This window comes from Cryptomeria japonica, chromosome 7, assembly GCF_030272615.1.
Source record: "Cryptomeria japonica chromosome 7, Sugi_1.0, whole genome shotgun sequence".
Lineage (NCBI taxonomy): Eukaryota > Viridiplantae > Streptophyta > Pinopsida > Cupressales > Cupressaceae > Cryptomeria > Cryptomeria japonica.
In genome coordinates, this window is record NC_081411.1 from 108,030,993 (window position 1) to 108,056,773 (window position 25,781).

Below are 25,781 nucleotides of genomic sequence, written 5' to 3' on the forward strand. Positions count from 1 at the left end.
GGAACCCCCAGCTTCCCAAGTTCCTAAGTCCTCAACCCCGGAACCCCCAGGTGCCCAAGTTCCTAGTTCTTCTACCCCAGAACTCCGGAGCGCCCAGGTTCCCAAGTTCCTAAGTCTTCAACCCCGGAACTCTGGATCCCTCAGGTTCCCAAGTTCCTAGTTCTTCTACCTTGGAACTCCGGAACCCCCAGATTCCCAAGTTCCTAGTTCTTCTACCCCGGAACTCCGAAACTTCGAAACCCCAAGGTTCCCAAGCTCCTAGTTCTTCTACCCCAGAACTCCGAAACCCCCAAATTCCTAGTTCTTCTACCCCGAAACTCCGGAATCCCGAAGTTCCCAAGTTTCTAAGTCTTCCCAACTTCGGTGACCCAAGTCTCCGAAGTCTTCCAAACTCCTTCTGATTGGCGACACTTCAAAATGGCATGATCGACACTCAAGGCTTTAAATGCTCCGACAATTTTGGTGACTTATGTGTTTGCCACATACGGGTAAACATTTAAATGCAAAAAGTAAATGCATAGAACATAATGAGAATATATTTAAGAACCAGTCTCTGTATTAATTCAACAGTCCATGTACATCAAGTGCTTATAACATCACACCCAGATACGACTATCATGATGCTATTAAGAAGGAAAGGTATGCAATATATAATACCCGAAGGGGTGCAACCAACCGTCGTGTCCAATTGCTCTTCGGGAAGACTAACTGACTGTCGTAACCCATAATTACCGACGACAACATAACATAATGATTATTCTCGACAACATCATCCCCCCCAAGAAAAGAAGTCGTCTCCGGACGACTTAATACAAAATAGAGATGATAGTCATACAGTAAATAGAATCAAGGTATAGAAGAAGAAGGGGGCGTCCTTGAAGCAGCAGGTGGTAGGGCTGATGATGATGCTGGTGTCAGTCGTGTGCACAGATCATACACCTACAGGTCCCGCTCAACAACCTTTTTGTGCTCAATTGTAGACTTAACCATTCGGGCAACCTCCAGGAGCTTTCTCCTTGGCATCCACCATCTCTCATGCCTGTACCAGACTAGTGCTTTGGATCGCCTGCTCTGCCCTTGCGTCCTCCAACTCTACAGCTAACCGTGCCTTTTCAATAGCAAACTGAGCCCTCTTGGCTTCCCACGCCGCCTCCTGGCGATCCAAGTCTCTTTGCACGACCTCAAGCTGGGTGGCCAACTCCTCCCGAGCTCTCTCTGCGGCCACCCTCGCAGTTAGATGTCCTCCAGATACGGACTCCGTTCGGCGAAGAGTGTGATACACTTCCTTGAAGGTCTGGTCAATCTACCTCCCGAGAGACTCCACTCTACTCTCCACTACTGGCATGCTCACTGCCCATGTGGCCAACATCTTTGTTGTCTCAGTTTCTGGCCATCCGCTTCTCTCAAAACAGGCAGCAAATGCCTATGAACAACCCTCCCGCATAAACCTGAGCAGCCAATCCAACTCTTGAACGGTGTTGTTAAGGCCCTTTGACTGAAGGGAGGCGATAACCTCCCGCCCTCGGCGGACCTCCTCCTGCAGATAAGTCTGTACCAGTTCCCGAAAGTAAGTCTACCCTCGGCCCACCATATCTTGGAGGTACGCCTCCACGTCTACCCGGCCTAGCTGCCTGCTCTCCGTGTGGCTCTCTACCCTGCCTCACTGGGTGTCCACGTGGACCTCCGCTATCTGCCCTAGTGCCAACTCCCTGCCCTGTACCTCCGTCGAGTGTGTCACATCTCTGGGAGAACCTTCGCTATCTAAGTCCACAACCTTTGCAGATAAGTCTGTACCAATTCCCGAAAGTAAGTCTGCCCTCGGCCCACCATATCTTGGAGGTACGCCTCCACGTCCTCCAGACCTGGCTGCCTGCTCTCCGTGTGGCTCTCTACCCTGCCTTGCTGGGTGTCCATGTGGACCTCCGCTATCTGCCCCAATGCCAACTCCCTCCCCTGTACCTCCGTCGAGTGTGTCACATCTCTGGGAGAACCTTCGCTATCTAAGTCCACAACCTCTGCATCTAAGTTCTCCGAGGGTCACCACACACGGGGGAAGCCCGTGAGGAAGAAATGTTAGTAACCGGCCTAGGCGACATGGGTGTCATCTCGAACTCCCTACTCAACCAACTGTCCTCCTCGAGGGGGTGTAGTATCCCCCCGCCTAGTGTTGCTGCTGTCATTGTCTGATCGTGCCCCTGCACTTTCCCTATGGGCACGGATTCATCGACTTCTTCTGATGGAACTATCTTTGTCTTCCCTTCCTCGGTCCCTGATGGTAGCCCCATTACTACCGACGGCCTCTGCTCCCCGAAGACCGGAATGGACGCAATGCCACCCATAAACGAACTCAAATGCACTGAGACGATCAGCATGGGTGTGGCGAACAAGACTTGGGGTGGGGGTGTGGATGCTGGTACGGCCTCGACTAAGCTTGCCCCACTATCTTCGTCTGAATCACTCGAGGCTTCCGAGGTCTCTTCCAGCCCGTTGTCGAAGTCGTCAGACTCGGAAACATCCTACCTTCGCCTCTTTTGTCTTGCCGCAGGTGTCATCCCTACATCCATATGTCGCCAATAGAGGATGGGTGGCTCCCCTGGTGCCAGACTACCTACCGGTTTGATGTCTACTTCGTCCTCCGACAGCTTGGAACGCATGGCCTCCAAGAACAACCCAATGGCATAGTACAACATGTAGAAGGTGCAGTGTAGACTCATGAACTCATACATCTTGTCAGCAAGTACCGTAGCCCAGTCGTACTGCACTCCATTCATAGGTCCATTCATCAAAATAATTTGAGGTAGGCCGATATCCGATGCACGGCTGGACCCGGCAAGTCTGCTCTTCACGACATCCATGATATAGTGCCACAGCCCTTCAGCTACAAATGATTTTTTCATTCCCCTATTTTTTGTGGCGTTGGTCACAAAGGCAAGTTCAGCCGATGTAAGGTTGCGGGAAACCATCTTCACCCAGTGTTCCTTCATGTCCTTATTCATTTTCTTAGCTTTTAACTCTACTTTCTTCCCATTGTGCCCTGGTATGCCAAATACCCTTGTAAAATCGGTTGCTATGAAGGAAACCCTTAGCCTATGGTTGCCGTAGTCAAACGTGGTCGTTCCAGAGGTGGTGTCAAACACGTTGACCATCATTCGCAACAGTACCTCAAATTTCTTTATGGGAAAAACAGGCATCTGGATAGCCCAATGAACTCTTGCTCAATATAAACTCTTTTTCACTTCGTGATCGGCAACATTCTCTTGCCACCACTTGCGGCACTCGGCTCCATTCACACCCTCGAACACAATAGTGTTGGCGGTGACCTTTCCCGTGGCTGTGGCTGTGGCTATCTTTGGCTTGTGTTTCTATTTGCTGGCGCTGGTGCTTGAATTGGTGCCTCCTGCAACTCGAAGTCTGAATGGTAAAACCCTCATGGTCTTGTCCATGTTTGTCTGCAACTTTGCTCACCAATGGCGTTTGCCGGCTGAATGCATTCCCTGTAGTTTGCCTCTCCTTAATGTGCCAGCTGAGATATGGCTAACCCTAGAACCATTACACCACTTCCCCTTCCCTGCGGCAATGGTTGCGGATATGCCAGGGATCTCTTCTTGCCCGGAACTGTTGCCTTTTCCTTCAGGCCGAAGGCCACGTGTGCGTGTGAAGCGTGTGAAGGGCTGGTGGTATTTGTGCGGGCTGCGTGTTTGTGTTGGGAGGCGTATTTGTGCGAGCTACATGTTTGTGCTGGGCGGCGTGTATTTGTGTTGGGCGGCATGTATTTGTGCGATGGTTTTCACCGCACGGTGATCCCACCGTACGGTGGTTCCACCATGGCCCCTTTTACATTTTTTTTTTTTTTTCTTTTTTTTTTTCAATTATTTTCTTCCCTAAGGACTTGTTGGTGCGGCTGTCCCTCACAGTACAGTTTCAATTTGGAGCCATTCATAGCCTTGGGCACCTGTTTTCCGTCCAACGTTGTAAGCCGGATGGCCTCGTTGGCCCCAACTTCGCGGATTCAGAAGGGTCCTAGCCATCTCACCTTAAACTTCCCTAGTTTGATCTCATTTTTCCCGTTGTATTTCAAAACCAGCTGTCCCGAGGTGAATCTTACCCGTTTTAGATGTTTGTTATGCCATACTTTTCTTCTGGCTTGTGTGGCCTCCGTGGCCCACTGCGCCACCATTCGACGCTCGTCCATCTTGTTCAAGTTGTAAAGCCTCTCCCACAGGCTTTCCATGTCTCCGAGTCTATTTTCAATTGCTATTCGGAGACTCGGCACCATGAATTCAACAGGCACCACTGCTTCCTGACCATACATCAGTTGAAATGGAGTTTGATCGGTGGTCACTTTGTAAGTCGTTCTGTATGCCCCTAATAGGGAGGGTAACTTCTCCTCCCAGTCTTCCTTTTCTACCCCGCAGGACTTGTAGATTACCGACACCAATATTTTATTAATGGCCTCGGCCTGCCCATTCGCACGTGGGTAGTACGGGCTTGATAATGAGTGGAAAATCTTAAACTCTGTGGTCAACAACCGTATGACATAGTTCAAAAAATGGCCCCCTCGATCACTTGCCAACTGAATAGGTATGCCATATCGCGTAATAATTTGTTCATAGATAAATTTATCCGTGCTTACTGTAGAGTTATCCGGGAGAGCCCTTGCCTCCACCCACTTAGTCAAGTATTTTGTCGCAACCACAATGTAACGACACCATTGTGTACGGCTAGCCTTAAGAGGCCCTACAAAGTCAAGTCCCCATCGTTCGAAGAGTTCCTGTGCGTGCGAAGGGTTGAGGGCATGAAGTCCCGCTTCAAAGGTTTGCCCACCCGTTGGCAAGTGTCGCACCCCACGACCCACTCACTGGCGTCGTTGTGTACGGTTGGCCACCACAGCCCTGCCAACAACACCTTGCGGGCCGTAGTGTCTGGGCCCATATGTCCGCCTGTGGGTCCTTCCTGTGCCTCCCTCAATACACTGGGGACTTCCTCCTCCATGACACAACGCCTTAGTACCTAGTCTCGTCCCATTTTGTAGAGTAAGCCATTGATCAGTGAAAAGGTCCTTCTCCTTAGTACTAGCTTCCTCCGTTCCCCTGGGGGTCGGGAATCCGGACGTCGATAGGTACTCTCCAATCTTCTTGTACCACGAAGGGAGTACGGCTATTTGGAACAAGTGCGCATCCGGGAAATCATCATTTACTCCCTCCGGAGGTTCCCCCGACTTGATCCGGGACAACTGATCGGCTATGACATGGCTTCGCCCTGGTCTTACCACAATTGTAAATGTGAACTCCTGTAGTAGCAATAGCCAACGACTTATCCTCCCTTGGATAAAGGGATTGTTTACCAAGTAGATTAGTGCCTGGTGGTCTACGTAAAATGTGAATGGTGTAGCGAGTAGGTAATGTCAGAATTTTTGTACAGCGTAGACCATGCCGAGGGCTTTGCGTTCCGTGGTACTGTAGTTCTTTTCAGCCTTGGAGAGCAACCTGCTTGCAAAATAAATCGGATGGTCCAACACGTGTACTCCTACCTAGGCTAGTGTAGCCCCGATGGCATAATTTGAAGCATCCACGTGAACATGGAATTCCTTATCCGAGTTTGAGTATGCCAGTATTGGTGCTCCCATCAATCTCGTTTTCAGCTCTTCAAATGCATCGCTTTGTGGCTTTGTCCAGATGTATGGCTCCCCTTTCCGTGTCAAACTATCCAACGGGTGGGACACCTCAGCAAAATTCTTGATGAACCTCCTGTAGTACCCTAAATGACCAAGGAAAGACTTTACCCCAGTGACGTTTGTAGGAGCTTCCATTTCTACTATGACCCAAATCTTGTCAGGATTCGTTTTCAATCCTTCTTTGCACACAATGTGTCCAAGCAATCTTCCCTGTGGTACCATGAATCTACATTTCTTCGAATTAAGGGCCAACCGTGCCCTTCGACATCTCTCCAGGCACTCCCCGAGGACCTTTAGGTGGATGTCCTGTCCACTGTAAATAGACCAATCGTCCAGGAAAGCTTTGAAGTTCCCTACGGACATCTTGTCGAAGATATGCAAGATGATGCGCTGAAAGGTCGCTGGTGCACTACATAGGCCGAAGGGCATTCGGTTGTATGCATACACACCATCCTCCATCACGAAGGTCGTTTTCAACTTATCCTCCTCGACGATGGATATCTGGTTGTACCCAAAGAACCCATCCATGAAGGAATAGATTTCATGTCCAGCCACTTCCTCGAGGATGCTATCGGTGAAGGGTATGGGTAACGAGTCTTTAATAGTGACAATGTTCAGACACCAGAAGTCTATACAGATCCGGATCTGATTGGCCTCTTTCTTGAGGGAAATCAAAATGGGAGACACCCATTCGCTCGTCTGCACTTTGAAGATTATGCCTGCTTCCAATATCCACTCAATTTCGTCATTCACCCGTGCAGCATAACTTTTGTTCATACGGTAAGGCCGCTTCCTTACCGGTTGGGCTCCCGGTACCAATGTTATGCGATGTACACATAGCTCTGGGGGCACGCCCTTTAGGTCCTTGTACGTCCATGCAAAAACATCCTTGTATTCAAGGAAAATTTTGAAGGCTGCAGCCTTCAACACTGGATTCCAGTCATCTCCAACAAGGATGATCTTGGGGTCACTCGTCCCCCCAAGATTTGTCTCCTTCAAATTGGCTTCTTGATATTTAATAGGTTCACCCTTCGAGAACTGGTGTGTGGGGGTGTCATTCACAGAGGCCTCCCCTTCCTTGTACTCTCCGTATTCTGGAGGAAATATATATGGTTCTTCCTCGATACTCAATACATTGCACGAGGGTGTAAACAATTCATAATCTCCCATTTGCCAGTGGAAGAGGCCATTCAAGGAGTCCCCGTCATCCCCCGAGCATGCTTCCAGTTCTAACACCCCTCCATCACTGGGCTCCATGCCATGTCCGTCTCCATCCTCACCCAACTAGTCTGCCTCAGATTTCGAGTTGAAGGAGGATACTAACTCCTCGCTCACCATCTGCATACAGAGATCAATCACGTACTTCCTCCCCTCGTTTTCCAAGGAAAGCGTATTCTGCTTCCAGTTATGATTCGCCTTTGCTGCAATGAGCCACCCACGTCCGAGAATGGCGTCGTACCCTTTCTGCTTCAGTGGAATCACTACAAAATCTAGCAAGAATGGTTGCGTGCCAATCATCACCTACTGGCCCATGAGGGTACCGAGGGGTTTGATCCCGTGTTGATCTGCCCCTAGCAGGTTGAACGTGGGAGGCCACAACATAGGCTTTCCCAGTTTTTTCCATGTCTCTTCTAGGAGCACATTTACTCCTGACCCTTCGTCCACAATGGTGTCCATCAAGGTAGTCCCCAGGAAGCCCATTTCTACCACCGCCGGTTGGCGTCCGCTGTTGACTACTAACAATATAGGGTCAACCGTGGGGCTTACAACCTCCCTCGTTTTCACTTGTGTGGGTACGAAATTTAAGATAGCTATTTTCAACTGCGGCATGGTTTCAAGGAGGTCTTGAATCTTCACGGGTACCTCCATTTGCAATATTTGCCATAAGATTCTCTCTTCTCCCCTCATCCGTGACGGGCTTGTGGCCTCGTGGCTCTTTTGTCCTTGCGCGGCCATTTCCTTTGTGATCTCGTCCCTTGCTTCCCGCACTCTCTCGATCTCCGTGCGAGGATCTGGGTATGCAGCCTTTTTGGCCTGTGCCCTTGTGATTGCCAACACTTCTGCTTTCGTAGGTTCGATGTTCAAAAGGTTTACTCCTGGCTTCAAGCAATTTGCGTCCTCATGATCGCCTGGCCCACACCATCGGCAGAGGTGCTGAGGGGTGGCTTCCTTCATGCAATCGCAGGCGAAGTGCCCCCATTGATTGCAGGCCCTACATTGGATCATTGGTCGGCCCTTGGCGTCATACTGGACACAGCTTCAGGTATTGTTATTGTTGTTATTCTTTCCGCCACCGCGTTTGTTGTCCCGGTAAACTCCACATGATGTCGTTGTGTTGGTTTGTCGGGTCGTACCCGCTGGTGCGGATGCTGTGGCCTGCTCGGTGAACAACACTTGCGTATTTCGGGTCTTCATATTGTATGGGCACTCCTTGATGGAGTGTCCCATTACTTGGCAAATTTCGCAAAAGGCCTTCTTCGGGCATGTACCCTTCGTATGTCCTTCCTCCTTGCACTCCGTGCACCACACGTCTCCTTCGGTCCAACTCGTAGAGCCTTTCATCACTTTAAATTCCCTCATCATATGCTCCATGTCCCTCTGCAGGGCTGTCACTTTCTTTTTTGACCCCTCGTTACCACTCTCATCAGAGGAAGAGTCATTTTCCTTGGAGGACTTTCCCTTTTTCTTGGACGTTTTGTATTCACTTTCTAAGTCCATAGCCCTGTTGTATGCATCATCGTATGGCGAAGGAGGGACTATCTTCATTTTCTTCTTCAAACTAGGTTTTAGGCCTTCTACGAACCACCTCTTCTTGAGTCCGTCGGCCAACTGAATCTCCATTTTCCCAATTAGTTCCTTCAGGTGCCTTCCGTAGGCACGAACTAATTCCTTTTGTCCTTGTTTTGTACTGTATATCTCTGCCACTATTTCATTATCATCCCAGAGTAGGCAGAACTCCTCCTCGAAGGCTTTCCATAGCGTGTCCCATGTGGCCACTGTAGTTTTATCAATATCTGAGTACCAGTCGATGGAAACTCCTCGTAATGTCGCTGGGAATTGCGTCGTCCATTCATCCTGGTTCGTGACACCATTGGCTGCCCATGTGGTTTCGCAGGTTCTGCAGTGTCTTACGGGATCCTCCTTCCCGTCGCCGATGAATTTTGGCATCTTCTGCTTATTGGCCATTGATGGGGGTCGTGTCCCCAGAGGTGGCTGTGTCTGTCGTGCACTCGCGCCATTCCCTCCCGCGACGATGGTGTTTCCTGTTTGGGTGACTGGGGGTACGGTGTTTTGTACCCGCGTGCTTGGTGTGACAGGTCCCAAGAGGGGGTCTTGTCTGCCGTGTGCCTGTGCCTCCTCCGCACCTACGGTCGTACGGTTGCCCTCTCCCCCGTTCTCACCCTCGTCCTCTGTTTGCTCCCTTCGGTGGTCCTCCATGCGTGGCGTAAGGGATAAGTTCCTGAACCGATCTCGGGTCTCTTCGACCAGATTTCTTCGTAGCCTAGTTTCTTCCAAAAACTCTTCGTGGCTTCTCACCCTACGGTGTTCTGGCGACGCGTAGAAATCTCCTTCAGCTTCTGCACCCCTCGTGACACCTCCTTGGTTCCCTTCGGGCAACCCTTCGGCAGGTTGTCCTTCGACAAGTTGCCTCAGCCTCCATCTACGTTCTACTTGTTGTTCCAGAATCAAGGCCCTTTGTGCAGCTTCCCACTCCTCGCTTTGTGCCTTCTTATTTCTATCCTTGTTTAATAAGTTGGGCATTAATTCCAATACATCTCCATAAATAACAACACATAAAAATAGAGCACTTCTTTATTAATTCATCCCATCGGATACAATGTGTCAATAGTACGACACCATTATTATAATATAGAATGTTCTTTATTCCACCTGGAGGTTCAGGGTTCAATTTCCCCTTGGCTTCGTGCCATCACGCTCCGCTTCCCAGCGATGAATATTTTCTTCGTACTATTGGAGGACTTGTTGGCGTTGCTCCTCACAGGCAATCTCCTCCAGGTGAGTTTGTTGTGCTAGTGATGCCTATGCAAGCGATCGGGGGAGGTGGTTCATCAACCGATTTGTCGCAGGGATAACTTCCGGTGCGGTCCACATGACACTTGTTGGGACATCAGCCTCCGTGGCCTCTCTTCAGATGTAGGTATCAATGGCCACGTGAAGCAGGATTGAGAATTCCCTCGTTGCAGTGTCTTCTCCGTCGTAGAGCTCCGTTTGCGCGTCGTCGGCCTCTGGGTTAATCTCACCAATGGGTAGGCCCATCGTGTCCGTACGCCATCCGCTCCTTCCTTTCCTGAGTATGTCTAGGCAACAGTGCCAGATGTTTGCCACATACGGGTAAATGTTTAAATGTAGAAAGTAAATGCACAGAACATAATGAGAATATATTTAAGAACCAATCTCTGTATTAATTCAACAGTCCATGTACATCAAGTGCTTATAACATCACACCCAGATACGACTATCATGATGCTATTAATAAGGAAAGGTATGCAATATATAATACTCGAAGGGGTGCGACCAACCGTCGCGTCCAACTGCCCTTCGGGAAGACTAACTAACTGCCGTAACCCATAATTACCGACGACAACATAACATAATGATTATTCTCAACAACATTATGCACTTTCTTTTGTGAAGCCACAAGGGTGCATTTAATGTTTTTGGCAAGATTTCCATCAAGGAAGGTACGGAGCCATGCTTGTTGTGGTGACTTATGTCATGTCTACATACTCTGACTTTGGAAGGTCAAACAATCCACCTTCTCAGGGTTGCCTTTTTAGGGTATGGCTAGGTTGCTTGCATGTACAGAAGTCAAGTGCATCCACTTCCCTGCACTCCCAGACCGACATGCAGGGGTCATGATCACTCTTGTAACCAGTTTTCTATATAAAGGTTGTTAAGCCTCATTGTAAAGGGTTCTCTCCCTGCTAGCTTGAGCTACTCCATGCTCTCCCACTTCTCTTGTATTTATCTTGCATATGTGCAATTGTAAGTTTGGCCATTGGCCTTATAATTAATTGAAATCACCATTCTTGCCTACTTTCAACTTATGTATGTTGTGTATGTTTCCTTACCTTCATCATAGGAGTATGTTTTGTGGTGGTTCTCTCATATATGTTGTGTAAAATTTGCTTTTGAGTGTGACTTGTGGGAAACCTTCTCCCCTCTTGGCATTCAGTGAATTCTAACCTTCATACATGCATTGGGGTTACTCATACAACTGAAGTTTGTGCATCTCCTCGGTGTTTCAGTTGATTTTTTGAGTCATTTCGGGTAGGGAGAGGAACAATCTCTTCTTGGTGCATCACCTCCTTTTATTTCAAGCATTTCTCTCTTCCCTTTACCTCTGCAATTTGTTAGGATAGACCTAGGAGTTAGTTTTGAAGTGTTGAGTTGGTTCAACACCTACACCTGGATTGAGAAGGAAGTCGGCCTTCTCAGGAGATTCAACCCCCTTGCACAAGGTTCCACACTTCGAGGTTGTTTCCATGTTTCACAAGGTTGCTAAGTTGATAGCTCAGCAAGGGTGCAAACTTTTGTGATAGCAGTTTTTGGCATGCCCAGTGGGACTTCATTCGATTTACATGCTAAGGATTCAATGTTGTTTTTGGCATCTCAGCCTTTAGAGGCAATCATCTTCAAGCACTTGGCGACTCTGCTCACAAGACCAGTCTCTTGTAAATGACTTGTTGCTAACTCTAGAACCTCGAGGTCTCCAGGTTCCAAAGTCACTAAGCCATCTCAACCCCAAAACCCCCAGGTTTCGAAGTTCCTAGGTCTGCTACTTCGGAAACCCCAGGTTCCGAAAGGTCCGAAGTGCTCAACTCTGAAACCCCCAGGTTCCAAAGTCTCTGCTCACCAGTTCAATTTGCTTGCTCATGACTTATTGCAGCTCCGGATTTCATGCCCATAATTCATACAAGAGCATCTTCTAAAGGTAGTTTCCAATTCGAAGAACTCTCCTCTTTAGGCTGTAGAAGGCAGAGAGGTAGACCTTCATTATCACCAGTTAGGGAGGTCAAGGTTGTAAACACTCCATCTCCCAAGTCTCATTCTACCCCTCCATTTACAAGACCATTACTATCAAGGGCTCCCACCACTCATCAATAGACCATTGTTTCGCATGGCAAGAAATCAGATTTTTGTTACCTTCAATGGGGGCACTCCCCTTATTTTGACTCAATGGAATGACATACCAGTGGCTGCTTTGAAGAGTATACCATACTTCACAGGTGAAACAGCTACTATGCCCATTGAGCACATTCAAGACATTGCAAACATTTGCTCCGTCCATAATATCACTCAAGATGATGTTGCTGTCAGACTCTTAGCCACATCTTTGAAAGGCAAAGTTTTGCAGTGGTATAGAGGGTTGTCGTCTAGCTCCATTCACAATTGGGATGAATTGGGGGAGAGGTTGTGCAACCATTGTGACCACCTATCACTTGTGGAGCAGTTGACTACGATCAAGAGAGCACCCCACGAGTTCATGGGAGATTTCAATTTCAAATTCCATAAGACATGGATTAGAGTTCCTGCTCTAGTGAAGCCATCTCCAAATCATGCCTCCTTGTATTATCTTAGACCTCTCAACAACGATATAGTTGTCATGGTACAATCAATGGGTGGAGCCTCTCTACCGAGTGCATATGACATAGCCATAAGAGCAGAAAATTGTTTGATTCAAGCTGGGAAGATAGCTCCAAGGCCTCCAATGCCTCTCTTCCCAAAAGCTCCTACTCAACAACCCACCTTGGCTCCTATCCCCATGGCACTTGCAAGACAATCATCCACACCATATACATCCTCCAATGAGCTCCATGAGGTCAAGGCTCTATTGCAAACTTTTAGCAATGAGTTGGTGACACTAAAGAGGCAACAAGCCCAGCATGGCAGACCTTATCAAGCACAAAATCAGAACTATCAGCAGATTAGGCCACCCTTTCAAGGGCAAAACCAATGGAACAATGCCAGGCCTTTGAATAGTGTGAACCCCACAGCTGCAAGCAACTCAAAGGCGATAGTTCCAATGCAAAATAACCTCGTCTAAGAGCAAGATTGGTGTCAACAATGCAATCAGCCACACAACCAAGGTGCATGCCAAAATCGAGAGTTTGTCCAAACCTTAGTGGTGCAGGATGAGCCGACCACTTCTGGCCAGCACTAGGACCCAAATCAGCCAAGTGTTGGCACTTAGGCTTACTTACAAGGGGATTCTACCTTTGTCAATTGGCAGGAGGCAGAATTCTGTGGTTTGAACCAAACAAACGGTGAGTCTATGCTATAGTATATGAGGTCAAAGAAGAGAGCCATGGAGGTTGCTTCACCTTCAACATCAACCCAAGCTCCAACGCTCAATGTAGTTGTCCATGATACAAGCCAAAATACCATGCAGGGGAGCAAGTAGCAAGAGGAGGCCCAAGTCATCCTGAGAGCAAAAGTAGACCTTGTAGCCTCAAAGGGGCCTCTAAAGTCAGCTGGTGTTCCTTTCAACATAGTTGATCAGATGAAGAAGGCCAACCTCAATGTCACTAAGTGGGAGGCCCTTTCCATCCCATCTCAAAGGGATTTGCTTAAGGAGCCATTGAAGGACGTCGATCAGTCAGGTGATGAGGCAGCAACCAGCAAAAAAGCAGTCTCCACCAGTTTGGTGCAACCCAAGGAGGAGGAAGATTCAAGCAAGATCAGCAAGCCTCCCCCTTTCTATCTCTCCTTAATCATAGGAGATAACTTGGTTCACAATTGCATGATAGATTCAGCAGCTAGTAGCTCAGTCATGCCTAAGAAGGTAACTGATCTTCTTGGCATAGAATATGAACCTGTGACTAAAGGGGTGGTCCAATTGGATAGCACTTCTATTAAGACAGTTGGGGTTGTAAAAAATTTGAAGTTAACCTTGCATGCATGCCCTGGTTGCAATGTCTTGCAAGGCGTATCAATCATCGACCTCCCTGCCTTCTTTGCCATCTGCCTATCTAGAGACTTCACCGCCAAGATAGGTGGGTACCTGTCTTCTGATTGGTCCCACATGCTATTTCGAACAAAGTATGGTACCAAGGTTAACATAAGGGCAGAGCCCATTGCCCAAAACCACATTGAGCCCTACACCCCCAACCCTATAAATATGAACTACACTTTGCATGAAGAGGGGGAGGAGTGTGTTGTCCGTGAGCCTACCAGTCTTTTGCAAGAGGTTCCCGATTGCTTGCTGGACGAATGGGCCAATGCTTTTCAATTTGATCCATTGGCTGAGACTGAAGAGACTGGGCTTGGCACCTATTATATCCATAAAGAGGATACTCCTATCCCTAACCTCACCAAGACACAAGGAGACTCACAGGGGTTATGGAACATGTTTTTTGATGGTTCAAGAAACAGGAATGGTGCAGGTGTCAGTGTGATGCTTGTTTCTGAGTATGAAGCCTTGATCCAAGGTCTCCAACTTGCACAAAGCAGAAAGATCAGATCTTTGCAAGTATTTGGAGATAGTGAGTTGGTTGTTCATCACATCTAAGCTCAAAGTGTAGCAAAAAACAACTTACTCAAATCATACAAACACAGGGTTTGGGATTTGATTAAAGGATTTGAGGCCTTCAATATCCAGAGCATTCCTAGAGGTCAGAACAAGCATGCTGATAGGCTTGCAGTGGTTGGTGCTCAATTCGACATACCAGTGCATGTTGCAAGTGAAAAGGAGCAACACATCAGGCTTGTTGTGAGGCTTGCTGTCCCAGACAATCAAGTAAATTGGCAAGTGTTCGAAAGCGATCAGAAGATCGTCAACTTCTTGCAAAATGAAGCAGAATTTTCTGCTAGAAATTAGTCTAAGTTGCAAGACCAGTATGGAGACCAAATCATGCAGCTCAACTCCAACAAGTTGCCTAAAGGTCTAGTTACCTTGGAAGGCATTTTCAACTCGGATGATCAATTGATGAAGAAGATGAACTTGGCTATTTTAATACACGGTTAATTACTACTTCCATGTATAAATATTTCCTATAATACAAACTAAATCATTTGATTGCTCTACCAAACTTAATACTACACAAACGACTCAAGGGTCATAGTGTTGAAGCTGAAGCAAGAGACCCACCACAAGCTAATACAATAGCAAATAGATGATACAAATGAAGACATGAAGGACTTTGAATTTAGATCAGTGAAATGGGAAGCACCATTATATAAACAAGTAGTTTGTGAGGACATGATTGGATGCTGTGAATATGAATGTATTTGAAGACCAATCAATTCAAGAGCTGTAAGAGTAGAGCCATTGAGATTTAAGAAGAACGAAGTCTATGCTGTGGTATTTCCCTTCCATGAGATAGACGTTTGAAGACAATGCCAACATTACAAGTAGAATTGACATTGACTTGAGGAGAGACTCAATGATGTAGATCAGTAAATAAATATACAGTGACAGCAATATTTTTACAGAAATGGAAATTGGTCAAGGAAAGAATCTAAACGATGAATCAAGTAATAAAAGCAATCAGTACTAAAACAAGTCGGCAAATCAACGAGTTTGATTAAAAAGAATGTGTTGATTTGTTGCAGGGACACACAGCAATTATATTCAGATTATCATGGTGAAGAGAACGAACTTTAAGCAGACCTGTGGCCAGAGATTATAGATATGATGCAGCATTCCAACAGTCAACGAAAGGGTAAGGTGATCACCTCAAGATAGAAGATTACAAAGGATGATTACAAGTTTTCTGAATATGGGAACATAGACAAATTGCAGATTACCAAGGCTGATTATTTTATTGCAGGCAGCGAATTTGTTTGACAAAGCAGATTCTATATAAGACAAATGCCATGTAAGACAAAAGTCAAATAAGTCAAAAGTCATGTAAGACAAAGGGCAGCGATTCAATGTTAATGAGCAGAGAAAAAAAGAAAGAAGCTGTGATTAATGTTTGGGGAGCAATTATTTAATAAAAGTTATTAGTGCCATATAAGACAAAAGAATGAATAAAACAAACAGAAAAGAGACAAAACAGCAAAATTTGTCTTATATGCAAAAAAGAAAAAGCAGCGATTAGTATAAGAAAACAAGAAGGTGCTACTTGTTGGTTTGGCAAGTCAGCAACAAAGATAAAAGGAGTATTAACAAATGTGTTATAGGATCTATTCACAAAGCAGCGATGTGAATAACTATTAGTGAATATAAATGAAACAATGAAAACAGTAGTTAAAGTTAAAAGAGGTGAGATCTAAATAGAATTAAATTCAAAGAGGTGCGATCTATATTTGAATGAAAACTTTTTTAATGTAAAAAGACATGTCTTTAAAGTGAATCGACCTACTTGAGAAGATATAAAGAGAGCTTAGGGAGAGAGTTGGTAAGTGTGATGTGTGTGATAACAAGAAGAAAGACCATTTTAGAAGAAAATAAAGAAGTGCAGAAATGAATATTAAAAAGAAGAGAATTATACGAAGGGAGTGTTGGTAAGTGTGACGTGCAGATTTAAAGAGGTGCATGCAGATTTATGAAGAGAGTACATGTAGACTCAATAAAGAGATTGTATCAATTTGTGTAGAACATATCACTCACAAGAAGAGTGTTGTGTAAGTGTGAAGACAAGAAAAGATAATACACAACTGATTGAGAATGAGCATTGTATAAAAATATCATTTAAGATTTGAGAAGCAGATTATGAAGTTATTGTGGCAGTTTGAAAGCAACTTTATAGCAGTTTGAGAAGACAACTTGGGGCAGATTTGAAGGCAATACAAGAGAAAGTTTAATGCATATTTGGTGAAGATCAAAATCATTCATCATCCATTGTAGAAGCAACACTATCAAGATGGAAACTTAACATAAGAGGTTGATGCCTCTAGTGAGTTGGTGCTCACGAAGCGAATGTAGGGGTTGGTGCCTCTAGTAGGTTGTGCCTACAAATTGTGAGAGTTGGTGTTTCCAATGGGTTGGCGCTCACAAACTATGTTAGGGATTGGTACCTCTAGTAGGTTGCTGCCTACAAACATTGTAAAACAAGAAATATAAAAGCGTTCATTTGTTGTGATTTTCTCATTAGGATTTCCACGTATATCTTGTTTTATTCATTATGCTAGATAGTTACATCTCATTTGAATGATAATATACTGATTCAGCCCCCCTCCCCACATCTCAATATATTCGTGTGCTCTTCAAGAAGTCAAACAACCAAAAATTTAAACTAATACTGAATTAGACCTGGACCTAGGAAACAAGAGAAGAAAGCTAACCAAAATGATTGAACTTGTGAAAAGAAAATCTCATGTTAAGAGAGGGCCACCACATTAGCCAAGGATAGAGAGCCAAAGGAGAAAAAGGCTTTAGTTTGCATCAAAGATGGTAGTGTTAGTTTTTAGTAATCAGATAAGCATTAAGGAACAGAAAATCAAGATGCAAGATAAACGACCACAAAATCAACACGACACACAAATACCCTGGGAAAACCTCCCTCCTGGAGGTGAAAAACCCAGCAATAATTATCTCAATTAGATCAATCACAGTAGCCCAATTACAATATTCTTATGCTAGAGAAGACTTATCTGAAGTGTTACAACTTGATAATCCTTCAAATGCAGGTCGCTATGACTGTAACTTCATTCAACAACACTGAAAGGTGTTCGCTGTGCCTGAATGATGTTTATGCAATCATGTATAATGTTCGCTTAGTCTGGAAGATGAATTGCCAGAATTCGCTTGAAGGAAACACCAGTTCACATGCTAATGTTGTTGATTAGAGACATGAGGTGGATCGCTATCTTAACTAGCAGATATACTTTGTTGAGGATGATTCGCTAGCTTGCTGGTAATGTGTAGAGGTAACTCACATATTAAAGGATAGATGATCCGCTAAAGAATGATTGTCTGAAATGAATTACATTGTCTTGATTATATAGGCGATACAACTAATTTACTTTGTCTTAGTCTGCTATAGCAACCTTGGTACCAAACAATACAATAAGTTCGGATTACATTGCAAGTTACATGAATAGGTCTTGACCTATCATGCCATTACACGCTACATTAGTATTGCCCTAGCACGTTACCCTTGGTTTATGTGCCCAAGTAGGACCAATCTCATATGGCCACAAGTTACATTAAATTATTACAATATGTTACTTGTAATGTTAATTTAAATAATCCAATTCTAGCTATTGATTTCAACACTCCCTCTTAGCTAGAGAGGATATCTGCCACTTGTCATGATCCATTCATGACCTTCATCTTGCATTGCCCACAAGGATGAATGTATAAGCTCCATAGAGTATACCTGCAACAAAACACATAAATATCATGAACTCATTTCATGATGTCCATCTTGCATTGCCCGCAGAGGATGGATCCACCTTGCATTGCCCGCAAAGGGTGGAGGAGGTCTTACACCTTAGCCTTCTCCTAGAGCAGGATACAATGTCACCTTGCATTGCCTGCAAAGGGTGACTCCATCTTGCATTGCCCGCAGAGGGTGGAAGATGCAATCTAAATTGCATCACTAAGATTCAGACTCCCTCTCAATCAATGTTGTGTTCTCCATGATTCCAAGCTTCTCTCTAAAGTACTCAAACTTCACTCGAGCTAGAGGCTTGGTGAGAACATCTGAAACCTATTCAACAGTGCTGATATATTTCAGTTGGATGGCACCTCTTTGTGCCATATCACGAACATAGTGATAATGAGTTTCCACGTGTTTTGACATGTCATGGAACACGGGATTATTAGACATTTTCATACAACTTTGATTATCACAATAAATAACAATGGATTCCCAAGGTTGTCCAAACAACCCAGCAAGAAGCTTGCGAAGCCAACTGCTTCTCTAGTTGCCACACTTGAAGCAATGTATTTAGCTTCTACAATACTCAATGCAATTGAGGAATGTTTCCTACTGGCCCAAGAGATCATAGCGGAACCCAAGCTGAAATAGATTCCTGAAGTGTTTTTCCTATCAGTAACACTTTCGGCCCAATCAGAATCAGAGTAGTCTTCCAAATTGATTACTATGTTGATTGAATACTTCAGTCCATAGCCAACAGTTCCACGCAAGTATCTCAGGATGTGTTTGGCTGCCTCCAAGTGAACATGCTTTGGCTGGTTCATGAATTGGCTAAGTGCACTCACTACATAGCAAATATCTGGCCTAGTGTTGACTGGATATATCAAGGATCCAATCAACTGTCTGTACTCTGAAGGATCTGCAAAATCAAAGTTAGTTGCAGAAATACTCAACTTCTTCAAATTAGTTTTCATAGGAGTAGACATAGATTTACAATCCATCATACCAAATCTTTTCAATATATCAATAGTATATTTTCCTTGACTTAGAATAATTTCATTAGGTCTTTGCCACACTTCCAATCCTAGAAAGTAATGCATTAGACCTAGATCCTTCATTTCAAATTCAGTAGCTAATTCTTTCTTATACCTAATGATGAGACTATCTTCACCAGTTAAAAATAAATCATATATATATGAAACAGAATTAGCAATTCACTATTGAATACTTTTAAAGTGAAAATTAGAATCAGCATTATTCTTGCAAGATCCTAAACTAATCAAATACTTGTCAATCTTCTCATACCAAGCTCAAGAAGCTTGCTTGAGGCCGTAAAGAGTTTTTCTTTAATCTGCACACATGAGATTCTCTATCTTGATTCTCATAACCTTCTAGTTATTCAATATAGACAACATTAAGAAAACAGTCTTTATATCTAACTTCCAGCCTACAACATTAGCTATAATGGTTCTAATATTAGTATATCTAGCAGCAAGAACAAATATTTCCTTCTAACTATGAGCTACACATCTAGCTTCATATTTTCAAAAACTTCCATATGGAACTCCCACTTGATTCTTAATATAAAATTGTGGTAATGAAGTCTCATGAAGATTGCATAATATAAGAATCAATCAAAGAAGGCAACCATAAATCAAGGATGAAAAATGTCAATCTTTTCCTTACTTCACTTATACGAAATGGACCCATAACACAAATCATTATGATCAAGGCATACCTTCAAGTGAAGAAACCAAGCTCCCTCTTAAGTTTGAAGGCATGGTAATTCAAGAATCTCTTGAAGAGAAGCATCAACATGATTAAATATCCCAATAGAATGAATTAACATGTAAAGTAACTTATCTCTAGACTTCCACCATTGACAACATATGCCAAGATTGCTCAAAAAGGATATTGCCAGTCTATGATCAACTTCAACCATAGTGTAAAGCTACACAACATTCTTTAAATGTAAAATTGTTTTCCATAGTTGAATAACAAAGAATTAGCTATATCAGAAAACTAAAGCAAGTGTATGACTTCATAAAACATTTTACAAAATCCATAAGCAAGGTATATAAGCCAAATTGTCTTTCCAGCGAATGCGTAAAATCATATATGAGTATCAACCACTCAAAAGGATACGCATTGTAGTTGAGCACAAGCGTATGATCAAAAGACAACTTCAATAACTTAGATACCTCATTCATCTTAGGTTTCATCATCAAGAGAATAGTTACTTCAAAGAATGTAATAGGCAGTATGCTCGAATTGAAGAGATAATGTCACAATGAGTATTATGTGAGGATGGTGAAAGCCATGACAGAAAATGCATTAGAGCTAAAGGCAATCCTCTACACAAGAGGAGCAGAGAAAGGTTATAATAAAAGTATAACAAAGAACATGAGAGCCTTTTATGAAGAGCTGAAGAGAACCAAGTGTTACACAGTCACAGCCCTACATGACAACCTTATCCAAACATAAAACACTCATAGAACAAAAAATACAGTCCATACGATGTTAAAAGATTTGATGCAAATCAAGAGACACATCATAAGAGTATATAATTACAGAGCAGCAAGACTATTGAGCATTTCAAGACTTAGATAGAATACAGTGCATCAGAACTATGCAACAAGTATCATAAAGGACCTGATCATAATATGAAGATAGTAAGGTCAACATTGGGCATAGATACTAAATAGGATGACTAAGACATCTTACCTTTACATGCCTACCACACCAATGACTAAGGTTCCATGTTTCTGAATCTCCTATAAATTTATTCATCCTCCTATTTGTGCTTGCTATTATATCCATCATAATACTCCTAGATTTATATCTGAATACACATGCTGAAGTCTTAAGTGCCAAGGATGTATTTAGATCAATGCATCAATTCGGATCATTGCACATTCATAGAAAACCACATCAAATAGGTTGAGAGATAAACATACTCAAAATAGAGAGCAAGGCATAACTAACTTCAATAATTCAAACTGGATTAGAACAAATTCTTAACACAAGAACAAGGCTCGAACTAGGGTGATTGTTACAAACCTTAGGAAGAAAGTTATGCAATACTAAGATCTGAAAACAAGTGCACAAACCGACATATGAAAGCACCCTCAGATGAAGTAGTTAACAAGCAAGAGAACTTTGTGCACTAGATAAGGCACCAATAACAATAAGGCAATCAGATTGTCATGTCCCCTTTCTAGAGTGGACATCAGAGACGGAGGAGTTGGCCTATCATTAGAGTCTCATAGGCTAGCAGAGGTTGATTGGGACTCATTCAGTGCATATAGTGACTAGATTTTGGCTTTACAAGCAATTTGGAGCCAGTTTGGAGCAATTCCTAGATTTTAGGGCATATCCCTAAATTTTAGGAGGTTGTGACAGTTGCTAGTCGTGAGGTTATTCATGACCTTTCAGATGGTTTCAGTTTCAAGAGATTTGGGTGTGTTTCCCAGTTTCTAGGAGCATCCCTAGATTTTAGGGATAAGACTGCCAATTGATCCATGATTTCCGACATCAGTCATAGACAGGTGACAGGTTCAATTTCAGGCTTTTGGTGTGTTTCGAGCTTTCTGTAGCTATTTGGGTTATATTTTTAATATATTTAAGTATTTCCTAAGTTAGCATTTTAATATTTTAAATAAGGCTATGTCTATAGCCATTTCGGAGTAAGGGGTTTTTGGCTTCATCTGGATTCGTATGCCCATGTGTTATAGCTCATTAGAAAGGTCTTGAACTTTTCTAAATGATTTTCCCTTGCCAGGGTCCTTTTGGCACTTGGAGTTATTTTATATTTAAAAAGTGGTGTTTTCTCTATACTTGGGCACCCAATATTGGGAAATATGACTTTATATTAAAGTGCACTTTTCATATATCTTTAGGGTTCGATTTGGAAACAAAGAGATATAAGGAGAAGGAAACCTAATTTCTCATTATCTTTTGCATATTGAAAACTTGTTTGGTGCGATTTTGCTCTGGTAGAGCAATTCTTCAATCTGGGATGCAAACCCCATGATTGGTACTGGCTAGGACGTAGCCCTCAGCTATTGATTGGCAGTGGATTCTTTTGGCATTGGCATTATTGGTCAGAGTGTATGCACTATTACTTGTGGAGATTCAGATTGCTTGGTGAGGGTTTCAGCAGGGTGGTTGAATTTCCCAGCCGGGGCGTGATTGTTTCAGCTTGATGCCACCATTACAGCAGGTACACTATACGTTGGAAGTGGTGAAGACTTTCGTTCAGCCATAGCTGGTGTTCTTGGTTTGTGTTCATCATCTACCCTTCAGTTAGTGCCATTATTGGATGTAAGCACATCCCTAGTGCGTAGGGAATAATTTGGATATTATAAATCAGAAATCTGCCTAGTACGATTTGTATCAATTCTGATTTAATTGAATGTTCTTACTTGTTTCAGTTTCCTTCCTTACATTCTGTTCTTTATTCATTACTTGCTTATATATTCAAAGAAAAGGAAAAGAAACCAAACATTCTGCAACTTCTCTCTATTCTGTAAGACCATCAGAAAAATCACAGGAAAATATAGTTTATTATTTTGAAAATTACAGCAGATCAGCAAGGGGATCCATCAAGGATCTTTCACAAATGCAAATCTCCAAACCAAATGGACCCTACAATTGAGAATAGAGGAATGAGAACACCTGAAATCTTATTCTTGCTATCGTCCCATCGATGCCTTCAATTTGTCAAGCAGACATTGTTGTTGAACTTTCTGATTCACAGTAGACTTCTTGAATTGCTTTAGCTCATCCAAATCCGAAGGTTCAGTCAGATCCTTATCTTCCACAAATTGTAACAACTCTAATTCTTCAAGAGCAAGGAGGACACGGACCTTCCATGATGTAAAATTTAGGGCACCTTCAAGTTTGTCCTCTACTTTCAGACCTGTAACCATCTTGCAAAACTAAAGAAGCAAACTAAAAGTGAAGGAGAACTAATAATCTGATTATTTAGAATGAACCTAAAGCTCTGATACCATGTTAAGACATGGACCAGCTAGGACTCGAACCTAGGACCTTCCATACACTGGTGGAGTACTCTACCACTAAGCTACTGGCCCCTCTTGGACCAATCCATCGTCAGTCTGGGTGTGGCTTATTTCCAACACCAACACCCCCCCTTGTTGAGACATGGACCAGCTAGGACTCGAACCTAGGACCTTCGATATGTTATTGGAGTGCTCTACCACTAAGCTACTAGCCCCTCTTGGACCAATCCATCGTCGGTCCGGGTGTGGCTTATTTCCAACACCAACACCCCCCTTAAGCCACACCTCTCATGTGCTTGGGGCTCCTAGCCTGGACTTGGCTTTGATACCATGTTAGCTTTTAGTAATCAGATAAGCATTAAGGAACAGAAAATCAAGATGCAAGATAAACAACCACAAAATCAACACATGACACACAAATACCCTGGGAAAACCTCCCTCCTGGAGGTGAAAAACCCAACAATAATTATCTCAATTAGATCAATCATAGTAGCCCAATTACAGTATTCTTATGCTAGAGCAGACTTATCTGAAGTGTTACAACTTGATAATCCTTCAAATGCAGGTCGTTGTCACTGTAACTTCATTCAACAGCACTGAAAGGTGTTCGCTGTCCCTGAATGATGTTTATGCAGTCATGTATAATGTTTGCTTAGTCTGGAAGATGAATTGCCAGAATTCGCTTGAAGGAAACACCAGTTCACATGCTAATGTTGTTGATTAGAGACATGAGGTGGATCGCTATCTTAACTAGAAGATATACTTTGCTGAGGATGATTCACTAGCTTGCTGGTAATGTGCAGAGGTAATTTGCATATTAAAGGATAGATGATCCGCTAAAGAATGATTGTCTGAAATGAATTACATTGTCTTGATTATATAGGCAATACAACTAATTTATTTTGTCTTAGTCTGCTATAGCAACCTTGGTACCAAACAATACAATAAGTTCGGATTACATTGCAAGTTACATGAATAGGTCTTGACCTATCATGCCATTACACACTACATTAGTATTGCCCTAGCACGTTACCCTTAGTTTATGTGCCCAAGTAGGACCAATCTCATATGGCCACAAGTTACATTAAATTATTACAATATGTTATTTATAATGTTAATTTAAATAATCCGATTCTAGCTATTGATTTCAACAGGTAGAAGGTATATAAACATCCTCATCAACCAAATAAATTTTAAGACATAGTTTGGTGTGTATATTTGTAGCAAGAGACCATGCAGACTTTAAACAATATGTATTTTCGAAAGAGTGATAATCTACATATCTGAGAAGTTGTGAAATCTAGACAAATGACTCTGTTTCCTAGCGAATAATCTATGTATCTAGAGAGGAGTCAATGCATATGGTATTACTAAAGGAATGAAGGGATATATACGAAAAAAAGTGTGCCTGTCATTCAACTAGAAGTATGTGTTTCTAATAAAAAAGTGTAAGCTATTTGGACATATAATAAGAAGAGGATTGGTTCAATATCCAAATTATCCAAATTAAATTGTCTCTATTGTGAAATTTGAAAAGAACTATATTAGGGATGAGGTCAAATTTTCCCTTGGATTAAATTTAATGGTAATTTCATCAAAACCTTTACCGGATACACTCTTCCTTTGAATGATCCATTGAGGAATGAAGTGGCAATCAAAAAAGGATTGATGCAGAGATAAGCTTTTGGCAAGTTTAAGCAATTATAAATATCTGCACCAATCTTATATTTTTAGATTCCAAGAAAGAGGGTCGTGTAAATGTAGATAACTCTTCGTTTGCAAATATTAGACCAAGGGCATAGTTACTGCAGTATTCCAAAAAAAGAATTGCGCGTAAGAATCTCGATAGGGTCAATCTGAGTTATTTTATACCAAATAGAGAAATTTTGAAGTTAGTTACATTCTTTTTTCTTTTTGAATAACTGAAAATTAATAAATTTATGGAAAAATATTTACAATTGAGTCAAAAAGATGTCTACATCATCTTGAATTTCAAGACGCCCACTGGCTTAATTTTCATTGCAAGGGCTTTAAAAATCGACACGGCAGGAATATGAGATTGAATCTTTACCTTTACAACCACTAGTCTGTGTTGACTTTGATAAACATAAATAGATCGGGGACGCCATCTATTTTCCAGACCAGCTGAACCAACTGCAGGGTATCAAGGCACCTTGTGCACTGCTTCGAATTCGAACCTTTTGAAAGAAATGTCTGGGTTAACATTTTCTTGCACAAGCAAGATCAAGTACAAAGGTTGAGAATCAATGTTTTCCATTAATATCACTGTTTCCAAGAGGAAGACATCCATTGTTTGCAGGCGTGGCAAATAGTTTGGGAAAATTTTGGGTGTCGCATTAGGGATAGAGAATTACGATGGGAAATTGATGTAGGTTTAGGGATGCTATAGATATCTTAGACGTTTGAACTTTGAAAATTTGAAAAACATCGAACAGTTTGGTTTGAGGAGCTGTGAGGCGGGTTCTGGGAACTTGATGTTGTGATCGTGATATGGATTTAGGAATTACCGTTAACCCTTTGTTTTTGTTTTTTGCTTTTTTCATATTGCTTAAGCATGATAATTTAGGGCCTTTTGTATTAAATATTCTTTTAATTTTATTCTTAAGAGTAAATAAAGACTATTAGTGAAGTTATGGTTTTAAGGAGAACTCCATTGTATCAAATTGATAGGGATTCTAAATAGTTCTTTTTTTTAAAAGTTTATTTAAAATTCTTATATGATTCCAAAAGATTAAATGATCAAATGTTTTGGATTTCAAATCTTTTTAA

General features: G+C 42.8%; 1 protein-coding gene and 1 non-coding gene across 2 annotated transcripts in view; both read right to left on the minus strand.

Annotated features, from left to right (window-relative positions):
* Positions 1-25,498, minus strand: part of LOC131055001 (uncharacterized) — a 51,448-nt gene extending 25,950 nt beyond the window's left edge. The window contains exon 1 of the mRNA XM_057989603.2: positions 25,063-25,498. The gene's annotated coding sequence lies outside the window, so the exon portion shown is untranslated. The remainder of the gene's footprint in view (positions 1-25,062) is intronic.
* On the minus strand, positions 22,992-23,063 carry TRNAA-AGC (transfer RNA alanine (anticodon AGC)). The gene has a single exon. It is a non-coding gene; the product is annotated as a tRNA-Thr (tRNA).
* Positions 25,499-25,781: the final 283 nt, after the last annotated feature.